At 44.5% G+C, this 18568-nt stretch overlaps 1 pseudogene across 1 annotated transcript; it reads left to right on the forward strand.

The window, feature by feature from the left end:
* Positions 1-8792, forward strand: LOC309819285 (RAD52 motif-containing protein 1-like; annotated as a pseudogene). The gene is made up of 4 exons: positions 1-96; positions 476-655; positions 3828-3950; positions 8691-8792. The product of its transcript is annotated as an RAD52 motif-containing protein 1-like (transcript).
* The last annotated feature ends 9776 nt before the right edge of the window (positions 8793-18568 follow it).

Consider the following 18568-nt stretch of genomic DNA (forward strand, 5'->3'; position numbering starts at 1 on the left):
ATGCTGCACTTGGTACCTTTTGTGGTTCCCATCGGGGGTGACAAAACCTTGCTGGTGTGGGAGCTGAGCTCTGGATCCACGGCCGAGGCCTTGCAAGTGAGAGGAGCTGGAGCGGAGGGAAGGGTGGAGGAAGCCGCCCCGCGCCACAGTAACTGGGCGCCCCGGGGTACTTCTTCAGCACCTCATCTGCCTGTGGTCTCCGCTGAGAGGAATCTTAGTTCTAGAGACGACCTGAGCGGTCATCTCACCCCCATAGATTTTTGAGACATAGTTCCCAACAGAAGGCATTGCCTCCTAATGCTTCTCGAAGCTTAGGATTTCAGAGGGAAACTTGTTCATGAAATGAGAAGTGTTTGGAGTTCCAGGCTCACCACAGTTAAGTGTGCAAAGGGCTGGGGGAATATAAGGGAATGGGCGGTTTGGTTTCCTGGGCCTGAAATTTACTGCACTTTCTTAGTGTGAGACCACCCTACAGCATTCTCTCTTCACAGTCTTCTCCCGGTTTGGCTTTCTGTATTCTGTCTGAGTCTTCCCAAATGCAGCAGTGGGTGGTCCTGGGTTCTATGCCATCATCAAGTTTCATTCAGCAAGGGATGCCCACAGAGCCCAAAAGGCATGTGACCAGAAGCAGCTTTTTCACACATCTCCAGTGAAGATGGGTCCAAATGTGGAATTCCTCGCTCTACTGGGATGTGGTGCTGAACTTAAAACTAATAGGCCATCGGGAATTCCCTGGTGGTCCAGTGGTTAGGACTCTGCACTTTCACTGCTGAGGGCGCTGGTTCAATCCCTGGTCTGGGAACTAAGATACCAGGGCGGGAAAAAAAAAAGGCCAGCGTTTCTACAGCACTGTGGTGTACAGAGTGCTCTCAGATGCACTGCTCCACTGATCCCCCAGTTTCCTAGTTGTTTCTTTCTTTTTTTTAGATGAAGAAACTCGAACTCAGGATGGTTAAGTGACTTACTTAAGGTTCATGACAGTAAATGTGGAAACTAGGCCAAACCCAAACTTAACCGATGTTAAACCCCATGTCATTTTATGCTGCCCCTTAATTTAAGAAATCTTCACAAGAGTCTTCCTTATATTTACTTTTATGTTGATTTTAAATGTGTGAGGTTGACAATTTTTTTTAATTAATTAATTAATTTATTTGTGGCTGCATTGGGTCTTGTTGCTACGTGCCGGCTTTATTTGTGGTGAGCGGGGTTGCTCTTCGTTGCGGTGCGTGGGCTTCTCATCGCGATGGCTTCTCTTGTTGCGGAGCACGGTTTCTAGGCACGCAGGCTTCAGTAGTTTTGGCTCACAGGCTCTAGAGCACAGGCTCAGTAGATGTGGCACACGGGCTTAGTTGCTCTGCGGCATGTGGGATTTTCCAGGACCAGGGATGGAACCCATGTCCCCTGCACTGGCAGGCGGACTCTTAACAACTGTGCCACCAGGGAAGTCCCGAGCTTGACAAACTTTGGTTAGATGTAACATAAAGGAGCCTTCATCATCTTCATCACTCTCAAACTGCCTATTCAGAACTCGGTTCAGATTCCAGAAAATGGTTAAAATATTCTTTAATGCATTGTAGAAACCTTATTCCATATCAACATGCCATCCAATTTTACTTCCCCAGAATTAACATTTCATTATGTGCCTCCATTCAGCCACCATTCCTTTTTCAAGGACCATTTCAATTCCTCTGAATAAGTGAGTGAGGCTTAGATTTCCCAGACCTTTCCCTTTATAATTGTGTGTCTTCTCTGATTGGCTTCTTGTTCTGGCTACTTCCTACTGACCTTGCTGCCTATTCTCACCCATATTTCTTTACTCACTGATTTCACCTTTACTGAATCTGAGAACTCTCCTCAGATGTGACTCCAGGTACACTACCTCCCACTTCTTTATCTTGTTTAACACCCTGGCAATACTTCAATCCTGGCAGTACTCCCTGGGATTGAAATGATTTTGTGTCAGACATTCTTTAATTTGCAGACCCTGCGACCATTTCACATAACCACTCAGATACTACAGATGGTCCTGGAAAGATTATGAAACTGTTACTTGGTATCAGTTGTGAGTAATGAGTTCTTTTCTTATATCGGACATTAAGACCATTCCATAAGTGTAGGTTGGGACATTTTCACAGCATAAAGCCCGTCACTGATAGAATAATGAAGAAAAGTTCTCCAAGTCACAATAGAGTTGAGAGGAAAGGGCATTCGTATTAGATTTCTTTATTTAATGCAGAGCCTTAGTTTACTACCCACAACCCCGAAATTTTTCCCTACTTTACTTATGCGTTCTTTTTCAATTTTATTTATTTATTTGGTTGCACCAGGTCTCAGTTGCAGCAGGTGAGCTCCTTAGTTGCGGCTCAGGGGCTCCCCAGTTGTGGCATCTGGGCTCCCCATTTGCAGCAGGCAGGCTCCTTTTTTTGTGGCTCGCAGGCTCCTGAAATGTGGCGTGCAAACTCTTCGTTGCAGCATACACGTGAGACCTAGTTCACTGACCAGGGATCACTGACCTAGTTCACTGACCAGGGATCGACCCCAGGACCCCTGCATTGGGAGCATGGAGTCTTAACCACTGCACCAGCACGGAAGTTCCAATTACGTGTTCTTTTTTTCATTGGCAGGTATACATACTTCTTATCTTACTTCCCCTCTGTTTTTTATAAATACATAAAAGAGAATAACATCTTAAAATAAAATGAAGGAAAGGCCTAATGTATCTGAGTTTTTCTCAGTGCACGAAGGGAAAGGTTTGCCAGGAAGAACTGTGGCAAGTTTATCCTAGATGTCAGCCGTCTCTACTACCCAGGGGCTCAGAGCCCTTCTGAAGATTCCTAATTGTCCAGGACAGCTCCATTATGACTCACCGTACAGGGCCTAGCATCCCATGCGACACTCAACATTTAAAAATTAATCTTCATTTCTCCTTCCCAGCAGGCAGCTTCAGTTGGAGAAAGTAATTTCATTTTCTTATGTACTCATTCATTCCCTCAGTCAACAGACCATCACTCCTCTATTGTATGCCAAGATCTATGCTTGTTTCTGGTAACAAGGAAAGAATAATATATCGTTCCTTCAAGCACTTAAGGAGCTCATAAACTAGTGACTGAGGAAGATGCAGAAACAAATCAATAAAGCATTAACAATGCTTTGAATTTATTTGTATTATTTGAATTTTTATGACTATATTTATATACTACACCCTGTTCAAAATGGAAATGGACCTTTAAGAAAGAACTAGTGATATAAAAACTCCACAGTAATATGTAAGTTCTTTAGAGAGTTAAGACTGGAAATACTTGCACTCTCAAAGAAGCCTGTTAATGCAGATGAACCTCTAATTCTTTTGGCTCCTTTATTTACATTCATAGAGGTATATGTATTCCCTCTTCTTACAGGGGTTAGTAACTTGGGGAGGGGGTGCTACAGATTAAGGTCCTAATTCAGTGGCAGGTCCATCTTGTCTCCTCTTCACGTCATATTCTCAAGCAGGAGCTACAGGGTGAGACGAGTAAAACAGTTCACTTCCTTTGCTTACCCCCAGCCCCATAATAGGCTTCTGCCGGGCTTCCTTGGTTCTTTCATCATCACTTTCACCACCAGAGGTCAGGAAACCTTCCGGTTAATCAGGGGTCCTGGAAATGGTGCAGAAAAGTACTGACTTAATAAATAACATTTATTTAGGGATCACTGTGAACTCATTGCTAAAAATTTCCTACTTAATCTTCACAACCACTCTATAAAATTGGTAATGTTAAATCTCAGGTATATCCAAAATGAGGTCTCTATGTAGGGTTGTGATAGTTTTAGGTCTTTTATGTCTTTAGGTTCATCTCGGCACCAGACCTAAGGCGGTTCAACATAATACACTTGCACTAAAGAGCTCCAGATGCCAAGAATTGGCAAATTACAACTTTGGTTTCCGTGGGTCGTCAAAAAGGATCATCAAGGTAAACTCTATAGATTTTCTTAGACTAACCAGATTCATTTTAACATTGAACTCCTAGACTTTAGAGAGCAGAACAAAACAGGGCTATAGGGAGATGTGAGAGACTTCCACATGAACGTATCTGAGCATTGGTCTGCCACCTAGAATTAGTGCTAATCTCAATGACTTGGATGGTGGTGTCCATAATTTTCTCCAGTATTTGTATGGTATATCATAAAAAAAACAGTGGTCCATATCTAGTGATTCATTTGCAAGTCTCAGTTGATTTTGAAGGGATAGCATACCTAAACTATTACCTGGGATTGCTGCAGTTTAGTTTTTATTTCTAACAACAGAATATGTTGAAGTCTAGCCTTTAATTCAAAATCCTAACAGCTTCGGGATCTTTCTAACCTTGAAGAAAGGGAAAATTAAGATATTGTGACAGCACTTCAGAAGCAAAGCCTGAAGTTCTTCTGTGCTTTAGAGGTGGTGTTGACCTCCCAGAAGTGCAGGAGTCCCTGAGTTGGCACGGCTGAGGAACCTTTGGATAAGTTGGAGGAAGGTCTGCTTTCCAGTATGTGTGTGTGTGGGGAGGTGAGGGAGTGGGATTTCTCTTTTTTCCTTTCTTTCTGAAACTCAACTTTTCAATTACATCATCACCTTTTCTGAGCAACTAAAGCCCTGGGCAGAATTGTTCTGCCTGACAATATAGGTTTTTATCTTAGGCAATACCTGACAGCACCTTAACCTTTAGAATTTTAGAACTGACTGCCTGTCAGGAAGCTTCGGAGGAGGGAAAATTAGTTAGGAATTTTTTTTTTTTGGTTAATAATTATTTTTGTGCTAAAATAGTCCTTCAAATACAGATGTCTTCTGTCCTTCAGTTATCCCAACAAAATCAATTTCTAAAGGTTGAAATAAACTCATGTGTAAATGTTCAGTCCTTTGCCTCCTATAAAAGAGCCTGAGCAGAATAAGTAAACGTAGATCCCTAGAAAGGGGATTCTGATTGGTACTGAGTTTTTTCCTAGAATCCATGGCACTTGGACTTAGGGTTTTAAGTCAGAGGCAGGGCTGTTAGCGAATGGGGTGGAGGAGGCTCCACCATTCACCTGAGTGGGTGATGGTTGCGTAGAGGCCGGATCATGTGCACTACAACCAAATCTATCTCACTGTATGAGTCCAGCCCTTGATGCAGAGGATAGCAGGGTCTGTAGCAGTGTAGCCTCAGCTTGTCCGTTTGAAATCTGTGAGTAATATGAGATTTGTGCCACGTTCTTGGTTTGCATTTCCCATGTAGTATTTTAGGAACTTCCAGAATAGATCTGAGCCGTAAAAATGTGCCATGCCAGGGTATACCTGCAACGGAGACATTCACCGTACCCCAGTGTTGTGCCTGCCCTTAATCACTAAGGTAATGAGCTAAGAATCACAGATGCATTTTTAGTTTTAAAATATAACCTAGAAATCAGTTATTCATATAGGCATTTTAAATTCATCTGTTTTGGTTGGATTTAGGGTCATTATCATTCCTTATGAGAAGGAAGATAACCCAGAAGCTTGCTATTCAGAAAGCTATGACAGCTGCATTCCAGAAATTGCTGATTGTGGTTTTAGGTAAGACCTATTTGATTGTCGTTAAGTGCTTCAGTTTCAGTGAGCAAATAAACTAATTTGAAAAGTTAATTGGATGAAAATAATGGTTATCTAAAACATTACATATTCTTTCATTCACCATATGCTTTCACAGCAACAGTCTTAAATTTGTTCTTTGTGGCATTTATGAGAAGAACAACGGCAAATATTATTGTCCCCAGTGTTTAGATGTAGAATGACTGGCCTCAGTTCATACAGAAAGTGTTTGATACAGTTCTTCCTCAATTGCTTGCTTCTCATACAGAATAGGGTAGTGATTATAAGCTTTGGACACCTGTGTTTGAGTCCTAACATTGTCTCTTAGATTTTGTTGCAGTTGTTGTTGCAATTTTAGGTTTTTCTAGCCAGAGACATTTGAAGGCATTTAATATCTCTAAGCTGCAATTTCTTTATCTGCATATAGGGTTAGTAATTCAGCTTACCACCAAATGGGGGATATTGTAAGAGTAAATGAGATGATGAATGTAAAAAGCTTAGAACTATGCCTGAAACATAGTAAGCCTACTTATATTGACTATTATTATTACCGTTGTTTTCTTGTTGAAGTGTTTATTTCTGATATATTGGGTGAATATGATTCTTATATAATAATCGGCTAAGTTTTTGTGAGCCTTGAAACTGGTCATGCTATTGAATAGCGTTGATTGTGTTCCCTATCCAGTTATACAGCGGTGAGAATGTCACAGGCTGTGCCCAAAGGAAACTTTATGATTAGTAGATTCCGGGAACAGAATTGCTCCCCTGCTTCACAGCCCTGCAGGCTGAGAGACTGAGAAATCCTAGCTAAGTTGTCAGCGACCTTATTGGCTTGTAAGAGTTGACCCTGGATTGGACTTGGCCTTCCAGCCTGGGCAGTCCTTCCAGTGAAGTTTGACTTCCCTGGTCATCAGGCACAATCTCCATCCGCTGTCAACTCTGGGTAACAACCTTTAAGAACCAAACTAAATGCCTGGGTTGTTTGTGCCTAATATGCCAAGGTACTCCTTATATGTACACGAAACCCCTTAGACCAAAAAGCCTGGTGGCTCTAGCTTGCCTTGAGGCAAGCTGTATTGTCCAAAGGGTACATGGGCCAGTTTCTGCCAGTAGAGTGTTCAAATGCTCTGTCTGTCTGTCTCTGTCTCCAAAGCTATGTTCATTGTATCTGGTAGAATTTTGGTCCCAAGGAGTAGGCACTTGCCTTGCTTCTAATAGGAAGTATCTATTACAGTCCAGTGGTATCTCTCCCAGGTTTGAACTCACTTTGACCCCCACCTGATGCCTTCCTATTTAATTGTATTGTGATGGAACATTTTTGTTTCCACAGCTTTTAATTTCTATGTCCTTATTCCTTAGTTCTTATTTCTAAGATCATAAAGTTTTTGAACCAAAGTTGATACTTCTTATATATGTCTTCACAAATAATTATAATAAAAACTGACGTGTCAGATGAGGGAACTTCTAGGAAAATGCTCTTGTTTTCTGCTTTTAGAAGTCAAAAGAATGTCTAATTATTCGGTGCTACCATTGTATACAGGAAGTTTTAGAACAAGAAAACTTCTGAATTGATCCTTGTTAATTTTATTACAGAAAGTGGTAAAACAGCTGTGGCATATAGACCCTGTGAAGATGTCACAGATGCTAGAACCGAAGAGGAACTACAGGATTTAATTCAAGTATGTGGAGATAAAAGCTCAAGGGGTACACAGCCAGTGTAGCCATAATTCAAAACAACCAGCAGGATTTGGAAGACTTCAGCATATCTACTCAGCCCTGTCTTCCTTAGGAAAAGGTGAAACTCTGAAAGTGCTTTTGAGGCAGGGAATTTCTAGTACTTCTCCAAGTCCCGGACCTTATCTCTGGCCCCTTATTTGATGTTTGGAGAGCAGGATTGAGGGCCACCAGTGTACGTCTATGGTTGTGGACACAGGAGAAGACACTGGCCTTTTAGAACTCCCCTCAAATAGAATTGCAGGGGTTTGGGAACAAAGTAACTATGGTCTTAAGTGTGATTATGCTACACTGTTTAAAAACTATTCATGCCTTTCAAGTAAGGTATATTACCCAGATCTCTTATATATCTTGTGTTCAATCTTTTGCCAAAGAACCTTTCTGTAAACCAGTTATATGGATGCCTCGAATTAGGGATTAAGTTGTCAACGTAATTTCTAAAAGAAAACATTAATGTACTGCATATAGGATTATTTTTTTAAAGGAGCAGAAAATGTGTTTCATGCCATTGAGAGCTTAATTTTTGGCTAGATTTCTGATTATTTAACTCACCCTAATGTTGCAAAGTTTGTTTTGAAGGGACGAAGGTAGAGAAAGAAAAGGTGGTTATGTTCTGAAAAATGATAAAATTTTGAAAGTTTTTCCTGTACAAAATAATTATTTCAGTTCAATTTTAATCAGTCAAGGACAGTTCAAACGTATCCATGTTTGGGCTTTAAGAAGTCTATCTTCCTGTGAAATATGAGAGGAAAGGATTCCATATTGGTACTAAAGATTTTGGAAACCTGATTATAACAACAGTTCCACTCCTAAATGAGGCCCATCGTGGAATCAGTTCCATTTAGAAACCATCATGTGCTAGGCACTGGAAATAGGATGAAGCTCCTTGTCTCTTGGAGTTTAGGTGCTAAAGGTGTAGCAGACAATTAGAAAGGACTAAAATTAAATAGATTATAGAAAGGACTGTGAAGAAAGTAAACTGGGTGCTAGTTACAGTATTTCAAGAACATTACTTAACATGCTGACTTTAACATTCTAAGTGTCCTCTTCATATGTTCACACAGGGTAGACCTCTGAAAAGTGACACTGTAGTTTTTTCTACATTAATGGCTCTGTTGAGACAAGGTGGGATGGGGGAAGTTTTCGCATGCTAATGTAAAGGGACATTCACTTGGTTTTAGACTCTCTTTCCCAGAATGAATTGCTCACCTGCCCCAAACCCCTCCTACAGAAGTTCTGGAGTCATCACTGATTCAGTGGTGACTCCCTAATAATAGAGTTGTGAATGAATCATGAGACGTGAATACTGAGAGTTTGGAGGAAATGGCAAAATTTTAGCATAACTGTAAGGAGTGTTCCCCTCCCGCCACCCTAACTGGTGCTCGTTTTGCAGGTCAGCTACTTTTCATGTCAGCCGTGTGGCCAAAGGGAGGAAGAATGTCTCTCAGACTTCAGCTTTGTGGAGGAAGAGTTCAGATTGCCAGAACTGGACTAGCACTTTTGAATTTCCCAGAATGCCAGGTTTTTTGTTTCCACGGGAAGCTCTGCATCCTTCCCAACCCCCTCCACCCCTGGGCTGCTGGAGTTTGGGGCCACTTGGGTCTGCAGCCTAAATCCTGCCTCATTGTTTGGGGCCAGGGTGGGCAGGGCGGGGTTGGGAAGAGGGCCGGCAGGAGGTAATTGTTGCCTTTGCAAGGGGAAGGATGGCTTGTGTCCTGGGGACTCTGGGAAAAAGGCCCATTCTGGTGGCGTGGATTGGATCTCCACATGAGCCTAATAACTGTGGCGCAACTAAAGATGTCATAAATAACGGATGGGACGTTATGCGGGGCCGGGGCGCGCGGTTGCTAACGTGAGCCCTCGCATCGGGGTGCTGGCATAGAAGTTCGGTTTGGCTCTGAAGGAGGATGTGGCTCCGGCTCCTCACTGGCCTGGGTCGCTGCGCCTGGGAGCCGCCGCATGTTATGTCGCGGCTGCGCCTCTGTGTCGTGCCTGCGCTCCACGGCTCTTCCTCACATGGCAAGGACGGTGGCTTCTAGTCCAGGCAGTTCAGCCTCCGGAGTGGGCCATGGGCCCCATCCAGGTGACCCCCAACCCCCCGCGGCTGACAGAGGCTTTGTATTCACACGCCTCAGAACCCCTCCCAAATTGCCCCATGCCCCTTACATCCCTGGCAGAAGCCGGGGGCTTTAATTACTTGACGTCCTTGTCTCCATTCCAGATGTTGGCCCCGCCTCATCAGGAGTTGACTGAGACTGAGGTTCCATACCCGGACATGGATTCGGTTGGAGAGATGCCTACAGGGCCAGATCAGTTTGCTGTTCCACGTGAGGATCTGAATAACAAGCAAACCCAACATCAAAAGTTCCCAGAGGCAGTTCCAGTGCAAGAGCTCCCAGAGGCAGTTCCAGTTCTAGACTGGGATAGAATTAGCCCTTGTTTCTGCCTTCTGGACACAAAAGTAAGACTAAAGACACAGGTCTGGATCAGGCTGAAGCTCACCAATCGTTTGAAATACTTGTTCCACCTCTAGGTAGTAAGAGCTCAAAACCAATGAAGTTTATGGTTTCATCCCCAAACCTGAAAAAAGATCTAATTCAACATCAACGGCATGCCAAAGTTGTTGTTGGAACTACAGGCCAATTTCAAAAAAAAACACTCAGGGTCTAGAACAACAGTTGCAGGGTCATTATTTAGATCCCAGTATGTATGCCATTTAACCTGAGGAGAGCATACCTAGGGATTTTTCTGGGAGCCCAGATAAAACTATGGAGCCCCCAGAGGAAGCTGAAACTTCTCCATCCCAGCAGGAGGCCCAACCTCCTCATCCAGAGCTCCCTGAGGAGGCTGAAACTTTACCCCCACAGGGGCCCCCTGCTGAGCATCCACAAAGCCCTGAGCAGGCTGAATCTTTTTCAATCTTTCAGTCTTCTAAACTTCTGCGGCTTTTCCTGTGCTTCAAAGAAGACTCCAATCTACCTGGTGAAACCTGTTTGCTGCAATTCTGCCTTGGTTTCAACTCCTCTTCGTTGCCTTACCTCAATATATTTTTCGACGAAAGTTGTCCTTTTTAACTCTGCAGGTTTGTGAACTGCAGTGCCCCTGAGCTCCATTTTTCAACTCGCTCTTTTGTGAACTGACCACAAAACCGCAGGATTGCTTCAGGCCCTATTCTGGTTCCGGGGCGGCAGCCTGAGGCTTTGGTTAATTCTTCCTCCTGATGGGAAATTAGAGGTGCATGTGCCCGTCCGAACACCTACAGCTGTTCTCTCATTGGTTCTCCGTCATCCCGTTCATCCTCCGCACTAATTGCAGACTGTGCGAAACAGGAGGTTTAAGGCGCTGACTCTCCAAATGGGGAGATTGTTAGTAAAGCGGCTGGAATGGCGAACCCGAGCACCAGGAGAGGAAAAGTGAGGTACGTTTTAGAAACCTTTCCCGATCACACGGTGTACCATCCTCTGGGTTTCCCATGCGTGTTTTAGCTGTAGGAAGATACCCTTAAACCTGGAGAGTTGGGGCCCATGGAATGGGTAGCGCGCAGTACTGCTTTAAAGGGTCTGCATTTGCTCACCCAACCTCACCAATCCTCTCAGCCCCAAGTGTCCAGCCTCATGTGTCATCCAGCTGTGGGGGTAGGTAAGGTCAATCCAGGGTGCATCACAGCCCCTGGACGAATTTTGTAAGAATTTCTCTCTCTTTCACTCTCTTTGTGTTTTGTTTGTTTTTCGAAATTTATTTTTATAATGGGCTTCAGCTGAATTTCACTGCAGTATTTCTGCCGCCCTACACACACTTGATTCCCTTACGGAGACATATCAATACATAGGTTTTAAGATTCTGACTTGTCACATATATTTCTCTGCGGTGCATAGCGGGTGTTGAGTCCAGTTCACTGAGCAAAGAGTAGGTCTTCTCTATTACATATTTGGTTTATGGAACGGGATCCGTGCTAAGTTTAAACTCTGGTTTTATGCATCACCCCTCCTCACCTCTCCCCTTAAGCAGGCATAAGTGCGTCTTCTACATGTGTGACTGTGTTCTGTTTTGTAATTCAGTTCATGTGTAGCCATGTTTACATTCCGTCTGTGAGTGATATCTTATGATAAGTTTCTTTTTCTGTGTGACTTCTTTCACTTAGAATCATCGTACCTAAATCCACTCATTATGCTGCTGCTGGCCTTATGACAGTGATTTCAAGGCTGAGTGACATTCCATTGTACATAAGTACCACAACTTCTTTATCCATTTTTCTCTTTCCTGGGGTGTTTAAGTTGTACCCAAGTGGAGGATTTTGTAAACAGAGGAGCCCTAGGCTTTGGGGTGGCTGTGTCTTGTTGATTTTTATATTTCCCAAGATATATGCCCACGAGTGGAAGTGCCCTATGCTCTGTAGCTCTGTTTTTCACATGTTTCCGGAAACACCGTACACTTCTCCAGAGTGGCTGTTGGCAATTAAAATCCGGCCAATCAGGGTAACAAGGCTCCCTGGTCTGCATGGCCTGTCCTGCCTCTCTGGTTCTTACACTTTTTTCGGATGGCCCTTTGGACCGGTTGAAGAGAGACTTCTTTGCTGTGCGGATTTCCATTGCCCGCTTCCTCGATTGGCCAAGAAGGGCGTATGCGTTTTTGCCTGAATATATTCAGGCAAAAACGCATACGCCCTTTTTGGGCAACTGCGTCATCGTCGAAGTTCGGCCGCTTTTCATGTGCTTTAAAGGAGACTCCAATCTACCTGGTGAAACCTGTTTGCTGCAATTCTGCCTTGGTTTCAACTCCTCTTCGTTGCCTTACCTCAATATATTTTTCGACGAAAGTTGTCCTTTTTAACTCTGCAGGTTTGTGAACTGCAGTGCCCCTGAGCTCCATTTTTCAACTCGCTCTTTTGTGAACTGACCGCAAAACCGCAGGATTGCTTCAGGCCCTATTCTGGTTCCGGGGCGGCGGGCTGAGGCTTTGGTTAATTCTTCCTCCTGATGGGAAATTAGAGGTGCATGTGCCCGTCCGAACACCTACAGCTGTTCTCTCATCGGTTCCCCGTCATCCCGTTCATCCTCCGCACTAACTGCAGACTGTGCGAAACAGGAGGTTTAAGGCGCTGACTCTCCAAATGGGGAGATTGTTAGTAAAGCGGCTGGAATGGCGAACCCGAGCACCAGGAGAGGAAAAGTGAGGTACGTTTTAGAAACCTTTCCCGATCACACGGTGTACCATCCTCTGGGTTTCCCATGCGTGTTTTAGCTGTAGGAAGATACCCTTAAACCTGGAGAGTTGGGGCCCATGGAATGGGTAGCGCGCAGTACTGCTTTAAAGGGTCTGCATTTGCTCACCCACCCTCACCAATCCTCTCAGCCCCAAGTGTCCAGCCTCATGTGTCATCCAGCTGTAGGGGGTAGCTAAGGTCAATCCAGGGTGCATCACAGCCCCTGGACGAATTTTGTAAGAATTTCTCTCTCTTTCACTCTCTTTGTGTTTTGTTTGTTTTTCGAAATTTATTTTTATAATGGGCTTCAGCTGAATTTCACTGCAGTATTTCTGCCGCCCTACACACACTTGATTCCCTTACGGAGACATATCAATACATAGGTTTTAAGATTCTGACTTGTCACATATATTCCTCTGCGGTGCATAGCGGGTGTTGAGTCCAGTTCACTGAGCAAAGAGTAGGTCTTCTCTATTACATATTTGGTTTATGGAACGGGATCCGTGCTAAGTTTAAACTCTGGTTTTATGCATCACCCCTCCTCACCTCTCCCCTTAAGCAGGCATAAGTGCGTCTTCTAAATGTGTGACTGTGTTCTGTTTTGTTATTCAGTTCATGTGTAGCCATGTTTACATTCCGTCTATGAGTGATATCTTATGATAAGTTTCTTTTTCTGTGTGACTTCTTTCACTTAGAATCATCGTACCTAAATCCACTCATTATGCTGCTGCTGGCCTTATGACAGTGATTTCAAGGCTGAGTGACATTCCATTGTACATAAGTACCACAACTTCTTTATCCATTTTTCTCTTTCCTGGGGTGTTTAAGTTGTACCCAAGTGGAGGATTTTGTAAACAGAGGAGCCCTAGGCTTTGGGGTGCCTGTGTCTTGTTGATTTTTATATTTCCCAAGATATATGCCCACGAGTGGAAGTGCCCTATGCTCTGTAGCTCTGTTTTTCACATGTTTCCGGAAACACCGTACACTTCTCCAGAGTGGCTGTTGGCAATTAAAATCCGGCCAATCAGGGTAACAAGGCTCCCTGGTCTGCATGGCCTGTCCTGCCTCTCTGGTTCTTACACTTTTTTCGGATGGCCCTTTGGACCGGTTGAAGAGAGACTTCTTTGCTGTGCGGATTTCCATTGCCCGCTTCCTCGATTGGCCAAGAAGGGCGTATGCGTTTTTGCCTGAATATATTCAGGCAAAAACGCATACGCCCTTTTTGGGCAACTGCGTCATCGTCGAAGTTCGGCCGCTTTTCATGTGCTTTAAAGGAGACTCCAATCTACCTGGTGAAACCTGTTTGCTGCAATTCTGCCTTGGTTTCAACTCCTCTTCGTTGCCTTACCTCAATATATTTTTCGACGAAAGTTGTCCTTTTTAACTCTGCAGGTTTGTGAACTGCAGTGCCCCTGAGCTCCATTTTTCAACTCGCTCTTTTGTGAACTGACCACAAAACCGCAGGATTGCTTCAGGCCCTATTCTGGTTCCGGGGCGGCAGGCTGAGGCTTTGGTTAATTCTTCCTCCTGATGGGAAATTAGAGGTGCATGTGCCCGTCCGAACACCTACAGCTGTTCTCTCATTGGTTCTCCGTCATCCCGTTCATCCTCCGCACTAATTGCAGACTGTGCGAAACAGGAGGTTTAAGGCGCTGACTCTCCAAATGGGGAGATTGTTAGTAAAGCGGCTGGAATGGCGAACCCGAGCACCAGGAGAGGAAAAGTGAGGTACGTTTTAGAAACCTTTCCCGATCACACGGTGTACCATCCTCTGGGTTTCCCATGCGTGTTTTAGCTGTAGGAAGATACCCTTAAACCTGGAGAGTTAGGGCCCATGGAATGGGTAGCGCGCAGTACTGCTTTAAAGGGTCTGCATTTGCTCACCCAACCTCACCAATCCTCTCAGCCCCAAGTGTCCAGCCTCATGTGTCATCCAGCTGTAGGGGGTAGCTAAGGTCAATCCAGGGTGCATCACAGCCCCTGGACGAATTTTGTAAGAATTTCTCTCTCTTTCACTCTCTTTGTGTTTTGTTTGTTTTTCGAACTTTATTTTTATAATGGGCTTCAGCTGAATTTCACTGCAGTATTTCTGCCGCCCTACACACACTTGATTCCCTTACGGAGACATATCAATACATAGGTTTTAAGATTCTGACTTGTCACATATATTTCTCTGCGGTGCATAGCGGGTGTTGAGTCCAGTTCACTGAGCAAAGAGTAGGTCTTCTCTATTACATATTTGGTTTATGGAACGGGATCCGTGCTAAGTTTAAACTCTGGTTTTATGCATCACCCCTCCTCACCTCTCCCCTTAAGCAGGCATAAGTGCGTCTTCTACATGTGTGACTGTGTTCTGTTTTGTAATTCAGTTCATGTGTAGCCATGTTTACATTCCGTCTGTGAGTGATATCTTATGATAAGTTTCTTTTTCTGTGTGACTTCTTTCACTTAGAATCATCGTACCTAAATCCACTCATTATGCTGCTGCTGGCCTTATGACAGTGATTTCAAGGCTGAGTGACATTCCATTGTACATAAGTACCACAACTTCTTTATCCATTTTTCTCTTTCCTGGGGTGTTTAAGTTGTACCCAAGTGGAGGATTTTGTAAACAGAGGAGCCCTAGGCTTTGGGGTGGCTGTGTCTTGTTGATTTTTATATTTCCCAAGATATATGCCCACGAGTGGAAGTGCCCTATGCTCTGTAGCTCTGTTTTTCACATGTTTCCGGAAACACCGTACACTTCTCCAGAGTGGCTGTTGGCAATTAAAATCCGGCCAATCAGGGTAACAAGGCTCCCTGGTCTGCATGGCCTGTCCTGCCTCTCTGGTTCTTACACTTTTTTCGGATGGCCCTTTGGACCGGTTGAAGAGAGACTTCTTTGCTGTGCGGATTTCCATTGCCCGCTTCCTCGATTGGCCAAGAAGGGCGTATGCGTTTTTGCCTGAATATATTCAGGCAAAAACGCATACGCCCTTTTTGGGCAACTGCGTCATCGTCGAAGTTCGGCCGCTTTTCATGTGCTTTAAAGGAGACTCCAATCTACCTGGTGAAACCTGTTTGCTGCAATTCTGCCTTGGTTTCAACTCTTCTTCGTTGCCTTACCTCAATATATTTTTCGACGAAAGTTGTCCTTTTTAACTCTGCAGGTTTGTGAACTGCAGTGCCCCTGAGCTCCATTTTTCAACTCGCTCTTTTGTGAACTGACCGCAAAACCGCAGGATTGCTTCAGGCCCTATTCTGGTTCCGGGGCGGCGGGCTGAGGCTTTGGTTAATTCTTCCTCCTGATGGGAAATTAGAGGTGCATGTGCCCGTCCGAACACCTACAGCTGTTCTCTCATCGGTTCTCCGTCATCCCGTTCATCCTCCGCACTAATTGCAGACTGTGCGAAACAGGAGGTTTAAGGCGCTGACTCTCCAAATGGGGAGATTGTTAGTAAAGCGGCTGGAATGGCGAACCCGAGCACCAGGAGAGGAAAAGTGAGGTACGTTTTAGAAACCTTTCCCGATCACACGGTGTACCATCCTCTGGGTTTCCCATGCGTGTTTTAGTTGTAGGAAGATACCCTTAAACCTGGAGAGTTGGGGCCCATGGAATGGGTAGCGCGCAGTACTGCTTTAAAGGGTCTGCATTTGCTCACCCAACCTCACCAATCCTCTCAGCCCCAAGTGTCCAGCCTCATGTGTCATCCAGCTGTAGGGGGTAGGTAAGGTCAATCCAGGGTGCATCACAGCCCCTGGACGAATTTTGTAAGAATTTCTCTCTCTTTCACTCTCTTTGTGTTTTGTTTGTTTTTCGAACTTTATTTTTATAATGGGCTTCAGCTGAATTTCACTGCAGTATTTCTGCCGCCCTACACACACTTGATTCCCTTACGGAGACATATCAATACATAGGTTTTAAGATTCTGACTTGTCACATATATTTCTCTGCGGTGCATAGCGGGTGTTGAGTCCAGTTCACTGAGCAAAGAGTAGGTCTTCTCTATTACATATTTGGTTTATGGAACGGGATCCGTGCTAAGTTTAAACTCTGGTTTTATGCATCACCCCTCCTCACCTCTCCCCTTAAGCAGGCATAAGTGCGTCTTCTACATGTGTGACTGTGTTCTGTTTTGTAATTCAGTTCATGTGTAGCCATGTTTACATTCCGTCTGTGAGTGATATCTTATGATAAGTTTCTTTTTCTGTGTGACTTCTTTCACTTAGAATCATCGTACGTAAATCCACTCATTATGCTGCTGCTGGCCTTATGACAGTGATTTCAAGGCTGAGTGACATTCCATTGTACATAAGTACCACAACTTCTTTATCCATTTTTCTCTTTCCTGGGGTGTTTAAGTTGTACCCAAGTGGAGGATTTTGTAAACAGAGGAGCCCTAAGCTTTGGGGTGGCTGTGTCTTGTTGATTTTTATATTTCCCAAGATATATGCCCACGAGTGGAAGTGCCCTATGCTCTGTAGCTCTGTTTTTCACATGTTTCCGGAAACACCGTACACTTCTCCAGAGTGGCTGTTGGCAATTAAATTCCGGCCAATCAGGGTAACAAGGCTCCCTGGTCTGCATGGCCTGTCCTGCCTCTCTGGTTCTTACACTTTTTTCGGATGGCCCTTTGGACCGGTTGAAGAGAGACTTCTTTGCTGTGCGGATTTCCATTGCCCGCTTCCTCGATTGGCCAAGAAGGGCGTATGCGTTTTTGCCTGAATATATTCAGGCAAAAACGCATACGCCCTTTTTGGGCAACTGCGTCATCGTCGAAGTTCGGCCGCTTTTCATGTGCTTTAAAGGAGACTCCAATCTACCTGGTGAAACCTGTTTGCTGCAATTCTGCCTTGGTTTCAACTCCTCTTCGTTGCCTTACCTCAATATATTTTTCGACGAAAGTTGTCCTTTTTAACTCTGCAGGTTTGTGAACTGCAGTGCCCCTGAGCTCCATTTTTCAACTCGCTCTTTTGTGAACTGACCGCAAAACCGCAGGATTGCTTCAGGCCCTACTCTGGTTCCGGGGCGGCAGGCTGAGGCTTTGGTTAATTCTTCCTCCTGATGGGAAATTAGAGGTGCATGTGCCCGTCCGAACACCTACAGCTGTTCTCTCATTGGTTCTTCGTCATCCCGTTCATCCTCCGCACTAATTGCAGACTGTGCGAAACAGGAGGTTTAAGGCGCTGACTCTCCAAATGGGGAGATTGTTAGTAAAGCGGCTGGAATGGCGAACCCGAGCACCAGGAGAGGAAAAGTGAGGTACGTTTTAGAAACCTTTCCCGATCACACGGTGTACCATCCTCTGGGTTTCCCATGCGTGTTTTAGCTGTAGGAAGATACCCTTAAACCTGGAGAGTTGGGGCCCATGGAATGGGTAGCGCGCAGTACTGCTTTAAAGGGTCTGCATTTGCTCACCCACCCTCACCAATCCTCTCAGCCCCAAGTGTCCAGCCTCATGTGTCATCCAGCTGTAGGGGGTAGCTAAGGTCAATCCAGGGTGCATCACAGCCCCTGGACGAATTTTGTAAGAATTTCTCTCTCTTTCACTCTCTTTGTATTTTTTTTGTTTTTCGAAATTTATTTTTATAATGGGCTTCAGCTGAATTTCACTGCAGTATTTCTGCCGCCCTACACACACTTGATTCCCTTACGGAGACATATCAATACATAGGTTTTAAGATTCTGACTTGTCACATATATTCCTCTGCGGTGCATAGCGGGTGTTGAGTCCAGTTCACTGAGCAAAGAGTAGGTCTTCTCTATTACATATTTGGTTTATGGAACGGGATCCGTGCTAAGTTTAAACTCTGGTTTTATGCATCACCCCTCCTCACCTCTCCCCTTAAGCAGGCATAAGTGCGTCTTCTACATGTGTGACTGTGTTCTGTTTTGTAATTCAGTTCATGTGTAGCCATGTTTACATTCCGTCTGTGAGTGATATCTTATGATAAGTTTCTTTTTCTGTGTGACTTCTTTCACTTAGAATCATCGTACCTAAATCCACTCATTATGCTGCTGCTGGCCTTATGACAGTGATTTCAAGGCTGAGTGACATTCCATTGTACATAAGTACCACAACTTCTTT

The sequence above is a fragment of the Grampus griseus genome (genome assembly GCF_964374135.1).
Source record: "Grampus griseus genome assembly, chromosome: 2".
NCBI lineage: Eukaryota > Metazoa > Chordata > Mammalia > Artiodactyla > Delphinidae > Grampus > Grampus griseus.